The sequence below is a fragment of the Tasmannia lanceolata genome, unplaced genomic scaffold (assembly GCF_043159265.1).
Source record: "Tasmannia lanceolata isolate RefF3 unplaced genomic scaffold, GAP_Taslan_0.1 ptg000016l, whole genome shotgun sequence".
NCBI lineage: Eukaryota > Viridiplantae > Streptophyta > Magnoliopsida > Canellales > Winteraceae > Tasmannia > Tasmannia lanceolata.
The window spans coordinates 18,875,378-18,895,834 of NW_027518693.1; positions in this window are offsets into that span (position 1 = coordinate 18,875,378).

Genomic DNA, 20,457 nt, shown 5'->3' on the forward strand with positions numbered 1-20,457 from the left:
TGAATCCTCATTGGATTTACTTGAAGATCATTACCTTGGTTATATCTTGGGTGAGATGCCTCCCATCCTTCCGGTTTGTATCGGCTTTTGATCTTTGGGAAGGTTGGCGGGAGGTGTGCTTTAGTGTTGAGCACAGAGATCTTATTTTGCAAAGGTGGAAGCCTCCTGCTCAAAACATGTATAAGGTTAATTTCGATGGTGCGAGTTCCAGCAATCCGAGTCCGGCAGGAGTGGGAGGGGTTTGTCACAATGATAAGGGGGATGTTGTGTGGGCATACTACGGCTCTATTGGTGTGTCTGATTCCTCAGATGCGGAAGTGAGGGCGGCACATTTTGGCATTTTGAATATTGATAGAAGGTTGATGGATCAGACAATTGTTGAGGGAGATTCGTTAAATGTGAATCGTTGGCTAAAAGGTGGGGTGGTTCTTCCGTGGAGATTTCTTTCCATTTTTTATGAGATTGAGAACTTAACTACGGGGCCCGCTATTGGCTTTCAACATGTTAGAAGGTCGGCAAATGATAAGGCGGATGCGCTAGCTAAGCGTGGTGTCTCCGGTGGTTCTATTATGTGGTTCGACCACCTTCCTCCCTGAGAAGGGGTTTTCTCTGTATTTTGTTTTTTCTTCGTTCCTGTTTCTTTCTTGCTTCCTATTGTAGATATGGGTGGTCCATCTCGGCCTCCTAAATTTGCTATATATAATTATTGCCATTTCAAAAAAAAACAAAAAAACAAAAACGACATTCTTCCACCACTTAATCAATTTATTCCCCACCTTGGAAATAGCGAACTCCCTGCTTTCACCCGGAGCTGAACGATTTATTAATCTTCCACAAAACCTATCTTCCCATTTTTCATGGAAATCTCCAGTAATCTTACAAACACATAGAAGAGCGGAAGAAAATGTTTTTTCTATTCTTTTTATTGCTACTGCTCTTCCACCATTCATGCTCTCAAGGTAATTAAAGCTGTTTCCTCTTCAAACATCCCTGTGTATTCTCTTTCAAAGCTTGTTGAAGAGCTTTAGCTGTTAATATCTGTTTATTCAAAAGAGGTTGTTAGTGGCGACTAGGTTAGAGAGGAGGGCTGATTTCAAGGTGACCGCACGTGTGACTGAGGTGAAAAATTCCCAGATCAAAAGATTTCATTGCATGTCTATGTCCTAGATCAATGTAGTCAGATTCGGACCGTCCAACTTCATTGACAAACCTAAAAATGGGGCATTAAAAAACTGTATCATTTTAAAAACTTTTTCATTTATAGTGAGTATTTTGTACCTATATGGTAGAGTCCAGCGAGGTTGCCCACCTAGGCCTTATGTTGTAAGAGTTTCTGATATTTGTTAGGCTATGGTATATACTTATAAGTCCCGTCTTAATGGCCCTTCATACGGTGCAGTTCTTTCATGACAAAATACCCTTCTCTTTTTATTAAATGACAAACACACTCCTCCAATGGTAAAAGTCTGGGATGTCTCGGTCGACCTTGACACACGGGTTCCTTGATATAACTTGTCAGCATAATCGGTTCTCAAAATCCAAAACAAACGGGCCTGGTCCGGTTTGGATTGCAAAAAAAATTCTCGAAAAGTTTGGAAAAGAAAAATATTTTTATAGTTTCTCAATTTTTATTTAGAAATTTTTTGATTATATCTCTCAAAATTAAGCATAATCATATCATTTCCCTCTAAAATGTTTTACTTGCAATCCAAACAGGGAATGTAAATTTGAGTCCAGTAATCAGTTTTGGACTTACAATTGGTTCTCAAAATCCAAAACAAATAGGGCCTTAATAATCGGCAATCAAGTCAACTGTGCTAGCTGGACCGAGTCACAACTAAGAAGGTCATCCAACTCGCGTGTTAAAGTACATGTAATTTTTTTAATCTTCTCTTCTTGGGTGCTAATTTGTTTGAGATTCTACAGATTTTTATGACTCATTGAACATCGACTGTGGATCGGAGAGTTCATACTTCGATTCGTCGACCCTTATAGAATGGTATCCCGATCATGACTTCATTGACACGGGCGACAATGGGCAAGTTCTTCGAGACACTCCCTACTGGAGTAAGCAGATGAATTCTCTCCGATTCTTCTCCGATCAAAACAGGAACTGCTACACATTGCCACCCTCAAGTCAAGAAAAATATCTCGAGCCGGATTTTACTATGGTAACTATGATGGGAGATCAAAGCCACCCATCTTTGATCTCCAGTTTGATGGTAATTTGTGGGCCAGGGTTAATTCGTCGCTTGATAGACCCCTTTTATATGAAGCAATAATAGTATCAAAACGTGATAATATTAGTGTCTGTATTGCTCGAACGCGGAATGATGAGCTTCCCTTCGTCTCTACTCTTGAAATGATTTCGCTTCCGTCCCGAATGTATGGTGAGATGGAGAGCAATCATGCCTTGTTCAATAAATACAGAGTGGGTTTTGGAGGATCGGAGGCTACTGGGTGAGTTTTATCTTGAAACCATTGCTCAAAAACTCGAAAACATGACTCGACTGAAAATTTAGTTGACTCAACTCAACTCATTGAAAACTATAGTATATTTTCCTACTAATATATAGAGAAATTCACCTGTTTACAACTAGCATGTTATATGTGAAAACTGGTTTTGCTAGCTAGTCGAGTTTGCTTAGGCTGGTTTTAAAGTTTACTCAACAAGTTTTAGTAGGGCTGCAACTCGAGCTGGGTAAAACCCGACCCGCATCGACCCGACCCGAAAATAGCTTGGGTCGGGTTCAGGTTTCATGGGTTTAGGGTCGAGCCGGGTTCAGCATTCAAAAGCCCGCATGAATCTCGGGTCGAGCCGGGTTTGAAGGGGCCCGACCCGACCCGACCCCTCTAGTTTCTGACACATCCACTTCCACCCCTATAGTTTAAAACGTGACAAATACACCCTTGTAGTTTCAATTTGTTTAAGGTAGGCCCCCTCAGCTGAAGGTTCGTCCATAGATTGAAGGGTTAGGATGATCCGATGGAGCTGATTTTTTTGGCACACCCTAACTATGTCAGGACCCATCAAATGAACGCTTTGGATCATCCAAACAATGTGGGCCCACATTATTTGGATGATTTTTTGGTAGTGTTTGGATTCGGGTAGGGGCCCACATTATTTGGATGATCCAAAGCGTTCATTTGATGGGTCCTGACATAGATATGGTGTGCCCAAAAAATCAACTCCATCGGATCATCCTAACCCTTCAATCTATGGACGAACCTTCAGCTGAGGGGGCAAACCTTAAACAAATTGAAACTACAGGGGTGTATTTGTCACGTTTTAAACTATAGGGGTGGAAGTGGATGTGTCAGAAACTAGAGGAGGTGTAAATGTAATTATCCCAAAGTTAAAAGTGAAAACCCACGCACCCACTGTTACTGTATGTGAGTGTAATTTCTGCTTCTATGAGTTGAGTTGATTCAAGTGTTTGATTCAACATTGTTTGATTGTAATTACAACATTGTTTGATTACAACATTGTTTGATTCAAGTGTGATGTGAGTGTAATTACATCATTGTTTGATTCAAGTGTAATGTGAGTGTAATTTATGCTTCTATGAGTTGAGTTGCCTTGCCAAACAAGAATTTTCCTTAAAAATTTGCGTCAACGTGAAAAAACCCGACCCGACCCGAACCGACCCGAGATTTATCATGGGTAGGGCCGGGTTTGGGAATCGTGGGTTTTCCGAAAAAAAAACCGACCCGACCCGACCCAAGATATTTCTCGGGTAGGGTTGGGTTCTCCAAAACCCGACCCGCCCGACCCGAGTTGCAGCCCTAAGTTTTAGTGCTATGCTTGAAAGAGTAATAGCAAAATTTAATTAAAGGAAAACTACCAAAAGCCCTTTGAGTATACTTCTCAACTGAATATCCCTTTCAAAATTGAGTTAAGGGAAAATTACCAAAAGCCCTTTCATTATAGTTCTTAACTATACATCCCTTTAAAAATTGAGTTAAGGGAAAATTATCAAAAGCCCTTTGATTATAGTTTCTCAACCAAACATCCCTTTCCTTCTTTATAGTCACCAAAATATCCTCCAAACTAGGGCTGCAACTCGGGTCGGGCAGGTCGGGTTTTGGAGAACCCAACCCTACCCGAGAAATATCTCGGGTCGGGTCGGGTTTTTTTTCGGAAAACCCATGATTCCCAAACCCGGCCCTACCCATGATAAATCTCGGGTCGGGTCGGGTCGGGTTTTCTCACGTTGACGCAAATTTTTAAGGAAAATTCTTGTTTGGTAAGGCAACTCAACTCATAGAAGCAGAAATTACACTCACATTACACTTGAATCAAACAATGATGTAATTACACTCACATCACACTTGAATCAAACAATGCTGTAATCAAACAATGTTGTAATTACAATCAAACAATGCTGAATCAAACACTTGAATCAACTCAACTCATAGAAGCAGAAATTACACTCACATACAGTAACAGTGGGTGCGTGGGTTTTCACTTTTAACTTTGGGATAATTACATTTACACCCCCTCTAGTTTCTGACACATCCACTTCCACCCCTATAGTTTAAAACGTGACAAATACACCCCTGTAGTTTCAATTTGTTTAAGGTTTGCCCCCTCAGCTGAAGGTTCGTCCATAGATTGAAGGGTTAGGATGATCCGATGGAGCTGATTTTTTGGGCACACCATATCTATGTCAGGACCCATCAAATGAACGCTTTGGATCATCCAAATAATGTGGGCCCCTACCCGAATCCAAACACTATCAAAAAATCATCCAAATAATGTGGGCCCACATTGTTTGGATGATCCAAAGCGTTCATTTGATGGGTCCTGACATAGATAGGGTGTGCCCAAAAAATCAGCTCCATCAGATCATCCTAACCCTTCAATCTATGGACGAACCTTCAGCTGAGGGGGCCTACCTTAAACAAATTGAAACTACAAGGGTGTATTTGTCATGTTTTAAACTATAGGGGTGGAAGTGGATGTGTCAGAAACTATAGGGGGTGTAAATGTAATTCTCCCTTTAACTTTTAACTAACAATAGAAAAAAAATGTACATACTATAACTTATGTAACTCGGGTCGGGTCGGGCCCCTTCAAACCCGGCTCGACCTGAGATTCATGCGGGTTTTTGAATGCTGAACCCGGCTCGACCCGAAACCCATGAAGCCTGAACCCGACCCAGGCTATTTTCGGGTCGGGTCGATGCGGGTCGGGTAAAACCCGGCTCGAGTTGCAGCCCTACTCCAAACAACCATGACCATATAAACTAATTTTGATGTATTATTTCTTCCAACAATTTAAAAAAATTTAACCAATCATTTAGATATTTAAAAATTGATTAGTATTACATTTTAGTTAGAATATTTATTTTCGCAATAATTTAAAAAGACGAAAAAGAAAATATAGATTTTAGTACCGCTCATGTTGAGTTTGAGGGTGTGTAGTGAAGGAAATTCAATATTTCTAAATCCATAGGATTCTTATGTCATGTTTTAGCTATCGTGTGGGTTATGTTTAGACTGACTCCGCCCTAAATAAAGTAGGTTGATCTTTGTCTTAATATCTTGAAGTTTAGTATCTATTGCATGTAGAGCTAAGTTATCAAGTCTGTTCCGTTCCAGCCGGAACGCACCGGAATTCCTGTTCCGATCCGGATTCCGGAACGGAATGCCTATATTTTCCGTTCCGGTCCGGATTCCGGTGGAGGAATTCCTGGCGGAATGGGGGAAACCCCATATTCTGGCCGGAAAGTGCTAGAAAATTGGAAAAAATAAAAAAATTCCAAAAATTACAGAAATGCCCTTATGGCTGTTGGGGAGTGTATTTTACATATTTACCCTCGTTTTATGACCATGGGGGTGCTGTTGGGAGGGCTATTTTCGTCTTTTTGCAAAAAATCGAAAAAAATTCAAAAAATTCCCCTCGCCGGAGCGGAACAAAAAATTCCAAAAAATTCACTATACCCACTGGATTGTTTTCATATTTTTAACTACTTTTTTTTAAAAAAAATAATTCCCCTCGCTGGAGCGGAACGAAAAGTTTCGAATGAAACGCCGAAAGAAATGGCCGAAACACCGAAACGTTCCGTTCCAGTAGCCAAAATGGAACGGCGACTGGAACGAAATTTATAACTTAGATGTAGAGGGTCCAAGTTCATCTCTGGATTTTTAGCAGTTCTTTGCAAGGAGAAACTTTTCTTGTTTTCCTGAATGGCAACAAAGAGGTTTATTAAACAAGAAAAAAAAAACATGCAACTGCAAGATAAGCTCGAAGACCGAGGTGGGCTCAAGCAAGAGGGCGCAAGTATAGGGTACCATGACCCCTGTGAGCCCAAAACCAATTAATTTTGTTTCTTTTTTATTGTAGGTAAGCTTGGATTGAACCTATGTAGGATTTTCTAAACCAATTATTTGACTTTTTTTTGGTAGCTAAGTTGGGATTGAATCTCCGACCTCATGAACCAATAATTGGTTTTGGACTCACAATCCGTTGTCATAATCTTAAACGAACAGGATGTAAGCGTAATTTTGAGTGATCATCATCAACCAAATTAGATCAATGTTCTTTTTTGTTGTTTTTTTTTGGTTTTGTGTAATGTCAGATCTCTTGGTTGTATTTCTATAATCTCAGAGGTAATAAACCTCTTATTATCGAATTTTATCTATCACTACAACCTTCTACAAGATATCTAGCTTTTTAATGGTTACTTTGTAAGAATGTTGGCACAAAGTCGTCATTTAACAAAAATATATCGGTATGGACATTTAGCAAGTGCAACAGTGAGGGAAGTTACTAAGAGATTAGAGCATTTTTGGGAGTATGTTAAAAACGTCGACTGGTTTTAAATTTTAAAGTCCCAAGAGGATGTTGTTACTATGAGAGGGTTGACGAGGTGCTCTTTATAAAAGCCCTTAAAGTATAGTGCGACCTCATAGTCACTAATTTTTCTCTCTAAAATGTCCCCGGAAAGGTGTATCTCAGGATATTTTAATTTATTTTTGTGTATAACTGTATATGTTATTTTCACGGTAAAATAAAATAAAATATGAAGATATATTGATAATTTTTCACAATCTAAAAAAAATAAAAAAAAAATAAATTAGAGTTTTATGGTTTTATCAAGAAATCACAAAACATCGCAATAATTTAAAAAGATGAATGCTAAACTCAGGATGGGCCATTTTTGCAAGGGTGTCCTTGAGTTTAGCATATCTCTTTTGAAAAAATATCAGAGATATATTTATGATTATAACCACCCACAATGTCTAGTATTAATTAGATTTAAATGCCCTCATGCGCAACTACTTTGCTAAACTGAGGGGCGCCCTTGCAAAAAGGGGATGAAAGGGCGCCCCCATTGGTTGCCCACCACCAAGTGCAATTCATGTTCCCTCACTATAAATGAACTTTGGTGATGGTCAACCAATGGGGGCTCCCTTTCTTCCCTTTTTGCAAAGTCGACCTTCAGTTTAGCATTCCTCACTGTACTTATATATATATATATATATATATATATATATATATATTAATGGAGGAATGCTAAGCTCAAAGGTGCCCTGCAAAAAAATGGGTCAAGGGTGCTACCATTAGTCAATATCCACTTAGGATGGCACAGAAAATTACAATGATAACTGTCATAAGTGGATACTGACCAATGGGGGAGTCCTTTACTCTTCATCTGTGAGTCTAGCATTCCTCAAATTAATGATATGGGAAATGATATCCTCATCTCTTCGTTTGTTTTATTAAATTACTTGCTTTTATGTAATTAATCTTGCATCACACTGTTTAAAATATTATTTTCATCTAAGGCCATGCTTTACAGCCATGAAATATTTTCCCATGAAATATTTGTTTATGAAGTGGGTAGGAGAGGGGGAGAATTGAGAGGGCATGAATGAGGATAGTGCGAAAAGTGGCTGAAAAACCATGAAAAAGCTGAAAATTTCGAAAATAGTGTTCGGCAAACACCGACCCAGAGATTCTCATCTATATAATATACTTGGAATGATTCTTCCCTCGACCTTCCCTGAGAGTGTTAAAGAAAGGGAGCCATGAAATGATATGGACACCTCTCAATCTATTGTCAAAACCAACGACAGAAGCTTGTCTGATCAGCTAAAAAACTTTTATTTTTGTTGTTGTAATTATCGAAGCGTGTGGGTCCATAGAATTTACAGGCTTCACAAACCCAAAACCAATCTCGTTTTCTATGACCAATCTAAACTTTCAATACATGATTTTTGCAGCGTCAGGAATACCTCCATCCTAAATGGGGAAATGGGTAGTGTTGTTTCTGGTTTTTTCAATCCCTTACCAAGGTATGTTTTGGGCCTGAAAAAAAAAAATTTCTTATTTTTTCCCTATTTTTTCTGAAAATACTGCATATGTTAGGCTTGTAAGAGAGCAAATTGATAATTAAACTTTTGAGGATCCTTGAACTCTTGTGTTTGCGTGTGTGTGTGTGATTCCTACTTTTAACCGGTAAGCTTGAGAGAGATCCGTCCTCCCTAGAAGCACTACGAGGAATTAAGTAGGATTTTTGTAGTGAAGATACATGATTTCAGTACAAATAAGACTTACATTTGGCATAATTCTATATTTAACCAAGTTTGTTAACATCAAATAAACATACAATTTGACGGATCTATGCATGAAATCTTGGGTTGCCCTGTGGTTATTAAAAATTAATATGCATGACGGATCTATGCATGACGGATCTATGCAGATTTCAAGTCTTACATTTCAAGCTTGGTAAGGTTCTTAGCTTTGCATCAAATTAAATCACGCACTCCATGGCTTTTACGGGCCCTATAAATTCCTTTGAGTTTCATTCTTGGAAACATACTACCAAGACATATGATTTGATAGATTGCAAATCTATATGGGAAAACTTGGGTCACTTTGTGGTTATTTAAAACCTTATTAATACAAGTTTCTTTTGGTAAATAAATGCCTTATTATGTAAATTTTCTTGTATATAGTTATTCATGTAAACTCTCTATAGCTATTATCACATATATAATTTTTTCTATGTTATATACAACCGGAAAATTTGGGTGGCCTTCGAGTTTATTTTAAACTTTATGTATGTAAACTTTTTTTGGCAATTAAATAGCTTCTAATGTAACTTTATTTATAATATAAGATATTGTGGCTAATATATCGATTAAATACTTTTCATAACATAAAACCATATTAAGGGAATCTATATATTATTATATACAAAAATGTAAACAATTCCTGAGGTGGCGCTAGCGCTACCTTAGCGCTCATAAAACATAGGGGGCCCATTTTGTTTGGATGATCCAAAGCATTCATTTGATAGGCCCTCACATAGATAGGGTGCCCACAAAAAATTAGGTCCATAGGATCATCCTAACCCTTCCATTTGTGGAGGTTTAGATTTATGGAGGCTTATATCCATCCATTTTAACCTCCACAAATGGAAGGGTTAGGATGATCTATGAAGTTGATTTTTTGTTGGCACCCTATCTATGTGAGGGCCTATCAAATGAATGCTTTGGATCATCCAAACAAAGTGGGCCCGAACCTTTTTCTCTCTCTCTCTCTCTCACACACACACACACACACACACACACACACACATATATAAGGAAAGTTTTTTTAGTCGGCCGACTAAAGAAGCTTCTCTAGTCCGCCGACCAAAAACACAGTGGGCCCATGTTGTTTGGATGATCCAAAGCATTCATTTGATGGGCCCTATCATAGATAGGGTGTGCCAAAAAAATCAGCTCCATAGGATCATCCTAGCCCTTCAATTTGTGGAGGTTAAAAATGGACAGTGGAGGTTAAAAACACAGTGACCCCATGTTGTTTTGATGATCCAAAGCATTCATTTGATGGGCTCTGACATAGATAGGATGTGCCTAAAAAATCATTTCCATAGGATCATCCTATCCCTTCGATTTATGGAGGTTAAAATGGACGCGTATAAACTCCACAAATCTGTCCATTTTTAACCTCCACAAATCAAAGGTTTAGGATGATCCTATGTAGCTGATTTTTGGGCACACCCAATCTATGCCAGGGCCTATCAAATGAATGTTTTGGATTATCCAAATAATGTGGGCACACTGTGTTTTATGTGAGAAATTATATGATGCCCGACTGTCAAAATAAAGGGCGGAGAGAGACAAACCCTCTCTCCCTTGATTTTTAATCCAAGGGAAAGCACCATTTTTTACTTTTCCTTGGTTAAAAAACCAAGGCAGCAGGTTTTGTCTCCTTCCGTCCTTTACATTTTGACGGTTGGGCATCATATAATTTCTCATATATATATATATATATATATGAGAAAACGGTTCCTACACATATGTGTAGAGAGTTCTCTACACACTAGCTTAAAATACAGTGGGGCCCACATTGTTTGGGTGATCCAAGCCATCCATTTTAAAGGCCTCACATAGATAGGGTGTTTACAAAAAATCAGATCCATAGGATCATCCCAACCCTACGATTTGTGGAGGTAAAATGGATGTCTTTAAACCTTCACAACTTAGTCCATTTTTTACCTCCACAGTTCAAATGGTTAGGGTGATCCTATGGATCTGATTTTTTGTGGACACCTTATCTATGTGAGGGCCTTAAAAATGAATGATTTGGATCACCCAAATAATGTGGCCCCCACTGTATTTTAAGCTAGTGTGTAGATAACTTAGCTACACATGTGTGCAGGAACCGTTCTCTCTCTCTCTCTCTCTCTCTCTATATATATATATATATATATATATATATATATATATAGAAAGTGTTTCTGCGCACGTGCGCAGGGAACTCCCTGCGTACAAGTGGCTTAAAAAGCCCCTGATTGGTCGCTTTTTGTGGACCCCGCAGAGGTGGACCTGCCATACAAACCAATCGGTGGCTTTTTAAGCCACTTGTGCTCCCTCGTGCGCAGAAACACTTTTCTCATATATATATATATATATATATATATATATATATATATATATAGAGAGAGAGAGAGAGAGAGAGAGAACATTTCCTACACACTTGTGTAGGTAAGTTACTTACACACTACCTTAAAATACAGTGGGGACCCACATTGTTTGGGTGATCCAAACCATTCATTTGAATGATCCTCACATAGATAGGGTATCCACAAAAAATCAGATCCATAGGATCACACCCTAACCATTCAAACTATGGAGGCAAAAAATGGACTAATTTGTGAAGGTTTATACACGTCCATTTTACCTCCACAAATCGTAGGGTTGGGATGATCCTATGGATGTGATTTTTTGTGGACACCCTATCTATGTGAGGACCATTCAAATGAATTGTTTGGATCACCCAAACAATGTGGGCCCCCACTGTATTTTAAGGTAGTGTGTAGGTAACTTACCTACACAAGTGTGTAGGAAATGTTCTCTCATATATATATATATATATATATATATATATATATATATATATATATGTATGTGCAAATACCCAAATGTTCTATATATTATATACAACAATGTAAAAACCACTGTAATCCTTGGTTATTACCTTCTCAAAGTGAAAGATCATGTTCTTGCCCATAGATATACTCATTTTGAAGGACCACATAAAACTCTAACTGTGCATCTTAGGACTTGCTTATTTTTACTATTCTGTTAGTTGCGCGGATTCAAATTGGTTTTTGCCTGTTGGATTTCTCAACAATATTTATGAGATCTATTGCGTCCAAAGACCCTAACAAAAGTTTAAATAAAATTTTAATAGCATTAACATAGCTAAAATTCTTGTCCTATTCGAAATTTAACCAAATCTGTAACTGCCTAATCTAGATGAATATGTGATTTCATTCTCTTTGATTTTTTCTTATATACAACTATCCTAATATAAAAAGAGGTTGAAGGGATTAATTATTAATGCTACTTAGTTTATTACAAAGAACCTCAACGAGTGTTTATACAGAATACTCAAAAGGATAATCATAAAAATACGATAAATATGGCATAATTCTTTGTCTAAGCCTAGCTACCTCATGCATCCTAGTTACCTTATCTAGCTTAGTTGCCTAATCTACCACCTAGACGATCTAATGATGAGATCTCATACACTCTAATAAGTGGGGCAACATTTGTCCTAGATATCTCTCTTAAGTGGGGTCATATTTTTCTTCAGGATAGTGTAATTCATAATGTGCCTCCATGTTTCACTAGAAATTGTTTTTCTTGATAAGTTTCTCCCAACATATTTCTTTCTGTTTTTTATCATGTATTTCAGCAACCATAGGTGAGCAAGAAGTAAGTATCCATTGCGGAAGAGATAAAAAATACACAGACAATGGAATTGTTAGAGGAATTAGGTCAAGCAAGAGGTTGCTTGAAGCATTACACCCAAGGTATCTAATTTGGAATACCAAGTTTGTTGCCTCCAACCCCTATATATATTAGATATACTAGGGTTTTAATAGGTTAGTGGGTTCTAGCCCAAATAGGCCAACTACACCGGTTCATTATCTTATTAGGCTTATATTAGAACATACATGGGTTATATTATATACCCAACAATCTCCTCCTATGTTCTACATATAGCACAATCCAATAGATAGATAGTGTAATGTTCAAAACAAAATATTGAATCATCCACATCACCATATGGTTTATATCATAAAAGATCTGTAATCCAAATGAAAATATGAATCCTTTTATGACAAACCAAGAGTTTTAGATATACAACAAGCTAAACTCAACCAAAATGTAGTTTCACATATAAGTGAACCCCACTGATCTTAGATGAATTCATTCATGGGGTATGATTCTCATCGAGATCCAAAATAAAGTTTCACAAAAGAAAATGAACTCTATACATACTGAAATGAAAGCATAGTCTTTATGACTTTAGAAGATTTACTCATCAAGTAAGTCATCTTGTTCAAAGTCCAAATCAAGACAAGCTCCTCCTTTTTCGTCAATCCCTGTGAATTATCAAAATATGGATTTCATGAGAATGAATCCAATCAGTTGTGTAAAAGAAGAATCACACACATGAAAGTATCTAGTTCTACCTTAAGAAGAACTTAGTACAATCTCATAATTCACGAAAGTATCTAGTTCTACCATAAGAACATAGTACAATTTCTTAAATGGCTAAAAATGTATCAGTATCACTCTCACCATAGGCATCATTGTCAAGTTTCAATAATGAACAAGACAAACAGCTTCTTTTGCAAATAACCATTTATTATTGTCAAGTTTCAATAAAGAACAAGACCAAACTAGTTTCTTTTGCAAAGAACCATTTCATGTTTTCATTTGGAATGCTACAGTCATCTTATCCATATTTGAGTTAAGCTGAATCATCTATGTATGGAATGTCCAACCTTTCCCAAAAAGGATAACCAAATTTGAGGTGAGTTGTATCATCTATGTATGGAATGTACAACCTTTCCCCAAAAAAAGGGCATGTCATCAAATGTGGAACGACACACAACAACTGTAAACATCAAGGAAAACATATCAAGTGCCTATCTTTGGGCCAAAAGGGAGATTCGAAAATTCAAAATAACCTGGATGACGTAGAGATTAAGACATGTCTACACAGTCTTTAACCCCAACTCCCCCACAGTTTTGAATATTCGATCTTTGTTCAATCCCTTTGTGAGAGCTTCGGCCGAATTATCCTTCGATTTCGTATCAATCAAAGTGATAATCCCGTGTTCTTGAGATAATTCATCATGTCATTTTTCAGCCCAAGATATCTCCTCTTACCATTAAAGAGTGAGTTCTTCACAACCATAGTTGTAACGTGATTATCACAGAACACACTGAAAGAACTTAATCCTTAACCGAGTCAATGGAATGTCCATAACCATAATTAGATTCTTTATCTCTTCTACTTCATTTGCAACTGAAGTTAGAGCATAAAGTTCCAATTCGACTTCCACACAACAACAGTAGATTTGATGTTCCCTAATTCTGATCCCCATGATGCATTAGAATATTCTTCCACGATAAGTGGATGGCCACCATAGTTTTGAGCATACTCTTGAGTACATGAAAAGTATCTCATCAGCCTCATAAGGGCATCTCTATGCTCATGGCCAGGATTGCTAGTAAAATGACTCAGCATGCCAACTATAAAGGCTATGTCTGGCCTAGTGCAACACAAAACATACATGAGACTACCAATCAGTTTAGAATAATCTAACTGGCTCACACTGTCTCTTCCTTAGAGATCAGCTTCTTGGTATAATCAAAATGGTGTCTCAATCGATTTGCACTCACTGCATCCTCAAAAGGGAAGTAGGTTTTCATATAATGGGCTAGGCCAAGGATGATTCCTTGCCTTTCAAAAACTTACTTTCATACCAACAATGGTGTTAACAACACACAGGTCTTTCATGTCGAATTATTTACCCAAGGTTAGATTCACATTACTCATCACAGAGAGATTGAAAACAAGAATCAACAATGACATTCAAGCAAATAATCATGTCCTTATTCGACACAAAAACGATAGTAAAGGCAGTTATCTGAGTAATTTGTCAGAAACCCAAAGCTCTTTACTACTTTGTCAAATTTCTGATGTCACAATTTAGGTGCTTGATTAAGACCAAAACAAATTTTGTATAATTACATACAAATATCTACTTACAGCCCATAGTCTTAGCCCCTTTTAGCAAATCGACTAGCTGCCAAGTTAGATTTTCTAACAGAGAGCTCATTTCATCATGAATGGCTTCTGCCCACAACATAGAGTCCCTAGATCTCATCACTTCCTGATACCTAGATCTCATCACTTCCTGATAGGATGATGGATCATTCTCCAATTGGTAGGTTACAAAGTCCTCACCAAATTCTTGGGTACTTTATCACATGGAGGAGCATATAGAGATTTAGAATGTGATGTGCAGTCAAAGTTGCCTCTCCCCAAATGCAACTAGGCATGCCAGCTGTCATTAACATGGAGTTTAACACTTAAGTTAACGTCATGTTCTTACACTCAGCTATGCCATTTGATTGAGGCGAGTGAGGACTAGTAGTTTCAAGGATTACGTCCTGAGAGGCAGAGAATTTCTTGAACCCTGTCAATGTGTATCTTCTCCTTCTCTATCACTCCTACCTCTCACACTTGTCAAATTTAATTGACATATATAATGGTATCGTATGAGTGATAGTAAGGTGGACCATTTTCTGATAGTGCACATGTCCCAATCGGTTATGTAACAACTTAGGATCAATGAGCGGTGAACTATCATAACTAACAGTCTCATTTCTTAAACTCAAACCATACATACCATCTATCAAATATGCACAATCAAAATAGTATGAGTTAACAATAAAACATTACTCTACCACACATAAATGAAGTGCATATGCCAGCATAATCAAACAGACTAATGGAAAACACTTTAACATCTTATAAACTAAGCAGTTTACCTGAAAAAGGGCCAAGTTCGCAGTACCAGTGTGAGTAACTTCCATGTCTGCTCCACTAGCCACTGTATCAGTCTCCTTTACTTCGATAACACTTAGTGAAAAACATTCTTTGAGTTGCAAGCATGACAAATGGCATCTGTTTCTAACCACCAGCCTGAGGAAGTACTGTCCATACTATTGCCTAACATGGCAACAAAACTCTTAGGCTCAGCACTGCCCACCATCAGATGAGCTTTCTTTTATGGTGTGTCAGATTTACCGTCTTAGGTTGTGTACACTCTGCAGCAAAGTGATCCTATTGCCCACAATTGTGGCACTTGCCCTTCTTTTTTCTGAAAGATAGTCTTTTTGGCCTCCAACTTAGGATGTTCACTTTTAGGTGACTTGGATTTTCGAGGAAATTTCTTGGGATATATTACCGCGTTAGTAGCAGACTGTTGCTGTCTAACCATCTCCAAGTTATTCCTAGCTCGATTCTCATCTTCGATTCGAATGAATCGTTTGAGATCATCCAGTCCCACTTGCACATTTTTCGATACATCTCGGTTTTGAAAGAGTGCCATGCAGATGGTAACTTATATATAATTGCACCAACAAGAAACGAATCACAGACAACTATTTTTTTTTCATTATACAACTTAGATCTCAAATTCTCTAGATGAGTAACTTGATGAGTGATTTTCATGTCCTCCTGGAACTTGAAATCCATGAATTTGTCCACAAGATGAGTCTTGGACAAATCCTCATCCTTCTTGAATTGAGCATCTAAGTTGTCCCATAGTGCTTTAGCAGTGTTATATTTACTATAGGTTTCTGCAAGACGATCTGAAAGATAACTCAACAAATAGTCTTTGCAGAAATCCTCAGCTCTAAGCCATTGAGATTCATCAACTTCTTCATCTGTCTCAGCAAAGGTACTCAAAACGGTGTAAAAATAATTCATATATTTTAGACCGAATTGAGTCTTTCGCTTCCATGAATTAAATTCAGACCCACCAAAGGACTGAAGTTTGACCATCTCAAACGGAAGAGAACTCTTTTCCATTGTACTATTTAAATGAAATTAAATTAGAAAGAGTGCACCTGGATGGAGAGAAGTCGACCAAGGAGAATTCGTCCCCAAATTTCGACCACAAGAATTTCGCCACAATATATATCACCACCAAAATTCGGCCACATGATTCGGCCACCATCGTTCGGATCTAAGAGAAATTATGATTCAACTATTCCTCCACGATATTATTCCTTTGAATAATCAGCCTCGAGGGATTCGACCACCAAAGAAGACCACGACCCAAAAGGGTTTCAACCATCTTCTTTACAGTTATAAGAGAGAGAGTAAGAGTGTTGCCCCCAAAAGATCCCCAAATGGGATATCCAACTGTTTATTCCTTCTTGATTCAAAGATGAATAAACCCATAAGCAAGAGAGGACAGACGTCTCCTTGTCCAACGATTGAATACGAGAATAATCCCACGTCAAAGAAACCCACTGTCCAAAGAGAATTCTGTGGGTGTATAAACCCACGCCCAAGAAACGAACTTTTGTGGGAGTCAATCCCACATCCGAGAAGTCGTGTATTGGTTCCTGATAACCCTCCTTGATGTCAACGATGGGTGTAATTCAAACAAACAGACGACCTTATAACCCTCTTTTATTCTGTTGAAACCACATCAACAGAAAAGGTTGCCCAAAAAATTGAAAAGATAGCAGGTTTTTCCACAAGATGAGCGAGAAAGAGGTTGCCCAAAAAATTGCAACGGTGGCTGATTCAAAACAGGAGAGAGAGAGAGAGAGAGAGAGAGAGAGAGAGAGAGAGAGAGAGAGTTATGAAACCACAAAAGACAACCTCAAACCAGGTGGGCGTCAAGATCTGCATGTTTGAAGAGAACCAGAGCAAGATCTAGGGTTGCAAAAATCCCCAAACCATAGTGAGAAAACTTCCAAATCTGTTTTCCAATTCGCCACAAGCAGAGAGAGGAAAACCCACCCAAAAAATGTAAATTGATTGTGAAGATTTTTGCCCAATAAACAGAGGATTGATTCTACTCTAGAATTTCAAATGCTTATTGACTTGCTTGAGGCAGACGACTCTTTTGTTGAGAGGTTCATACGATCCCAAGAGATAATTTCAGTGAACTACGCCCAAAACGATCCAAAACAAGATGGGTTTCTCAGAAAATCCCTCTAGATGAGTAAACGAAATAGAGTGGTTACTGCAAGATGGGTGAAAAAAAAAAAGGAGACCCAAACGATTTTGAGGAAGCAATACCCACGCCCAATTCGTTTTCAAAATTAGGGTTTTCTTGAAGCATTACACCCAAAGTATCTAATTTGGAATACCAAGTTTGTTGCCTACAGCCCCTATATATATTAGATATACTAGGGTTTTAATAGGTTAGTGGGCTCTAGCCCAAATAGGCCCACTACACCGGTCCATTATCTTATTGGGCTTATATTAGAACATACATGGGTTATTAATGCTACTTAGTTTATTACAAAGAACCTCAACGAGTGTTTATATAGAATACTCAAAAGGATAATCATAAAAATACGATAAATATAGCATGATTATTTGTCTAAGCCTAGCTACCTCATGCAGCCTAGTTACCTTATCTAGCTTAGTTGTCTAATCTACCACCTAGACGATCCAATGATGAGATCTCATACACTCTAAAAAGTGGGGCAACATTTGTCCTAGATATCTCTCTTAAATGGGGTCATATTTTTCTTAAGGATAGTGTAATTCATAATGTGCCTCCATGTTTCACTAGAAATTGTTTTTCTTGATAAGTTTCTCCCAACATATTTCTTTCTCTTTTTTATCATGTATTTCAGCAACCATAGGTGAGCAAGAAGTAAGTATCGATTGCGGAAGAGATAAAGAATACACAGACAATGGAATTACGTGGAAAACAGATGGTGACTTCATTAAAACAGGACAAAACAAAGAAGTTTCAGGGATTTCTCCATCTGAGCAGATGAATTCCCTCCGCTTCTTTACGAATCAAAACAAGAACTGCTACTCATTACCTACTCCGCAATCTTCGTATGATAGTTCCAGCAAGGTACTTATTCAAGCAGGTTTTTACTACGGCAACTATGACGGACTTTCGAAACCTCCTACCTTTGATCTTCATTTAAACGGAAACCAATGGGCGACTGTCGCTACTATCCTCGGGGGAGAACCCATTCTTTATGAAGTCATCTTCCTATCAAAAAGCGATAATATCAATGTATGTTTGTTTCGAACAAACGATGGTGAATTCCCCTTCATTTCTTCGCTACAAGCTTGGGCGCTAGGCCAAGATATGTACAAGGACATGAACACAAACTGCTCCATGTTCAAAAGCTACAGGCTCTATTTTGGAAGTCTGGGGATGTCTTCTATTAGGTAAGATGAGACTTTACTTTTACTTAGGGCGATGATATTTCCACCCCCTTTTGTTCGCTAAAAAACGGTGGTAGTTCTAGAAAATGAGGGTATCGTTGAAAAAAGGAAAATGATACGGTAACAGAGATTAAGACCTATGGGAAAGCATTGTGTGTTAAAAAAAATCAAATTTTTGGTGAGTTTCCTAAAACGAAGGAACAATTGTATCACATGTGATGTGGTGGCAACAACTGATTTGTTCGGTCTCCTCTTCTGTTGCAACTGGTCCACCTTTACTCTTCAAAAACTGCTGAAAGAGGAGGGGGGGGGGGGGGGGGAAGATTTTCAAATTTCTTTTGCTAAATCTAATCTGATATTTAGGCCCTTCTTTGTTTTGGATTTTGAGAACTGATTGTGAGTCCTTATTGAACTTGAAATTAAGGCCATATTTGTTTTTGGGATTTAAGAACTGATTGTGAGTCCAAAATCAGGTTTGGACGCACAATTGGTTCTCAAAATCCAAAAAAAGGGGGCTTAAACCTAAATTTGAGTGCAATAATCGATTTTGGTCTCACAATTGGTTCTCAAAAGCCAAAACAAACAGGGCCTTAATGACCTCTTTATAGAGGACTAAATTAGTAGAGGGCGAACTCGTTGTAATACAATGAGGTGCACCCTCTATGGCATAGTGGGTCTTTAGATATGGTGACATTTGAGATCGACCCAATATGCTCGTGGATTAGCATTTGCTTCCGTCGGCTCTATGATCATGCATTCAAAATGCCTTTATTTTAAGGGGTTTCTACATAAGACAACCTTTGGTTTATCATATTCTTAAAAAACCCACCACTTTTTAAAATTTTTAAAAACCACCTACTATTTGCAAGTATATATCAAAGCACCACCTGCCAATAGGGAACTGACAAAAATCTTGACTGTACCTGATTTTGACTCAGAAAAAGACCAAATTATCATTAGTTTTGTGAAAAGACCAATACTTCTATTTTTAAGGTAAGCAAGTTTGCATATCTTATTTATGAGAAATTATATGATGCCCGACCATCAAAATGTAAAAGGCGGAAAGGAGACAAAACCTGCTGCCTTAGTTTTTGAACCAAGGAAAAGTAAAAAACGGTGCTTTGCTTTCCCTTGGATTAAAAATCAAGGGAGAGAGGGTTTGTCTCTCTTCGCCCTCTATTTTGATGGTGGGGCATCGTATAATTTCTCCTTATGAGGAATGCTAAATTACAATACCCCATTGAATCCACATCACCTGATTGCATTTATTATTCCTTTATCATTCCACGTCACCTCATTAAGTCATTGGACTCAAAATTACGTTTAAATTTGTGTCTAATAATCGGTTTGACACTCACTATCAGTTGTCATAATCTTAAACCAACAGAGCCTTAATTTTGAGTGCAATAATCAGTTTTGGACTAACAATCGATTCTCAAAATCCAAAACAAGCGGGGCCTGAAGGTATTTTCATTTTCCCTAAAACAAAGGGTTAAGTACAAAACACTAGCTGTTGGGATGTAGCTTAAAAAACGGTCTTTTTTTTTTTTTTATCACTTTTCAAGTAATTGAGACATCTTTCTACTGACTTTAATCTTCTCCAGCTACCCCGACGATAGCTACAACCGATTATGGACGCCAAGCATCATCGATAACTTATGGGTTTGGAGTGCGAATTTTTCATA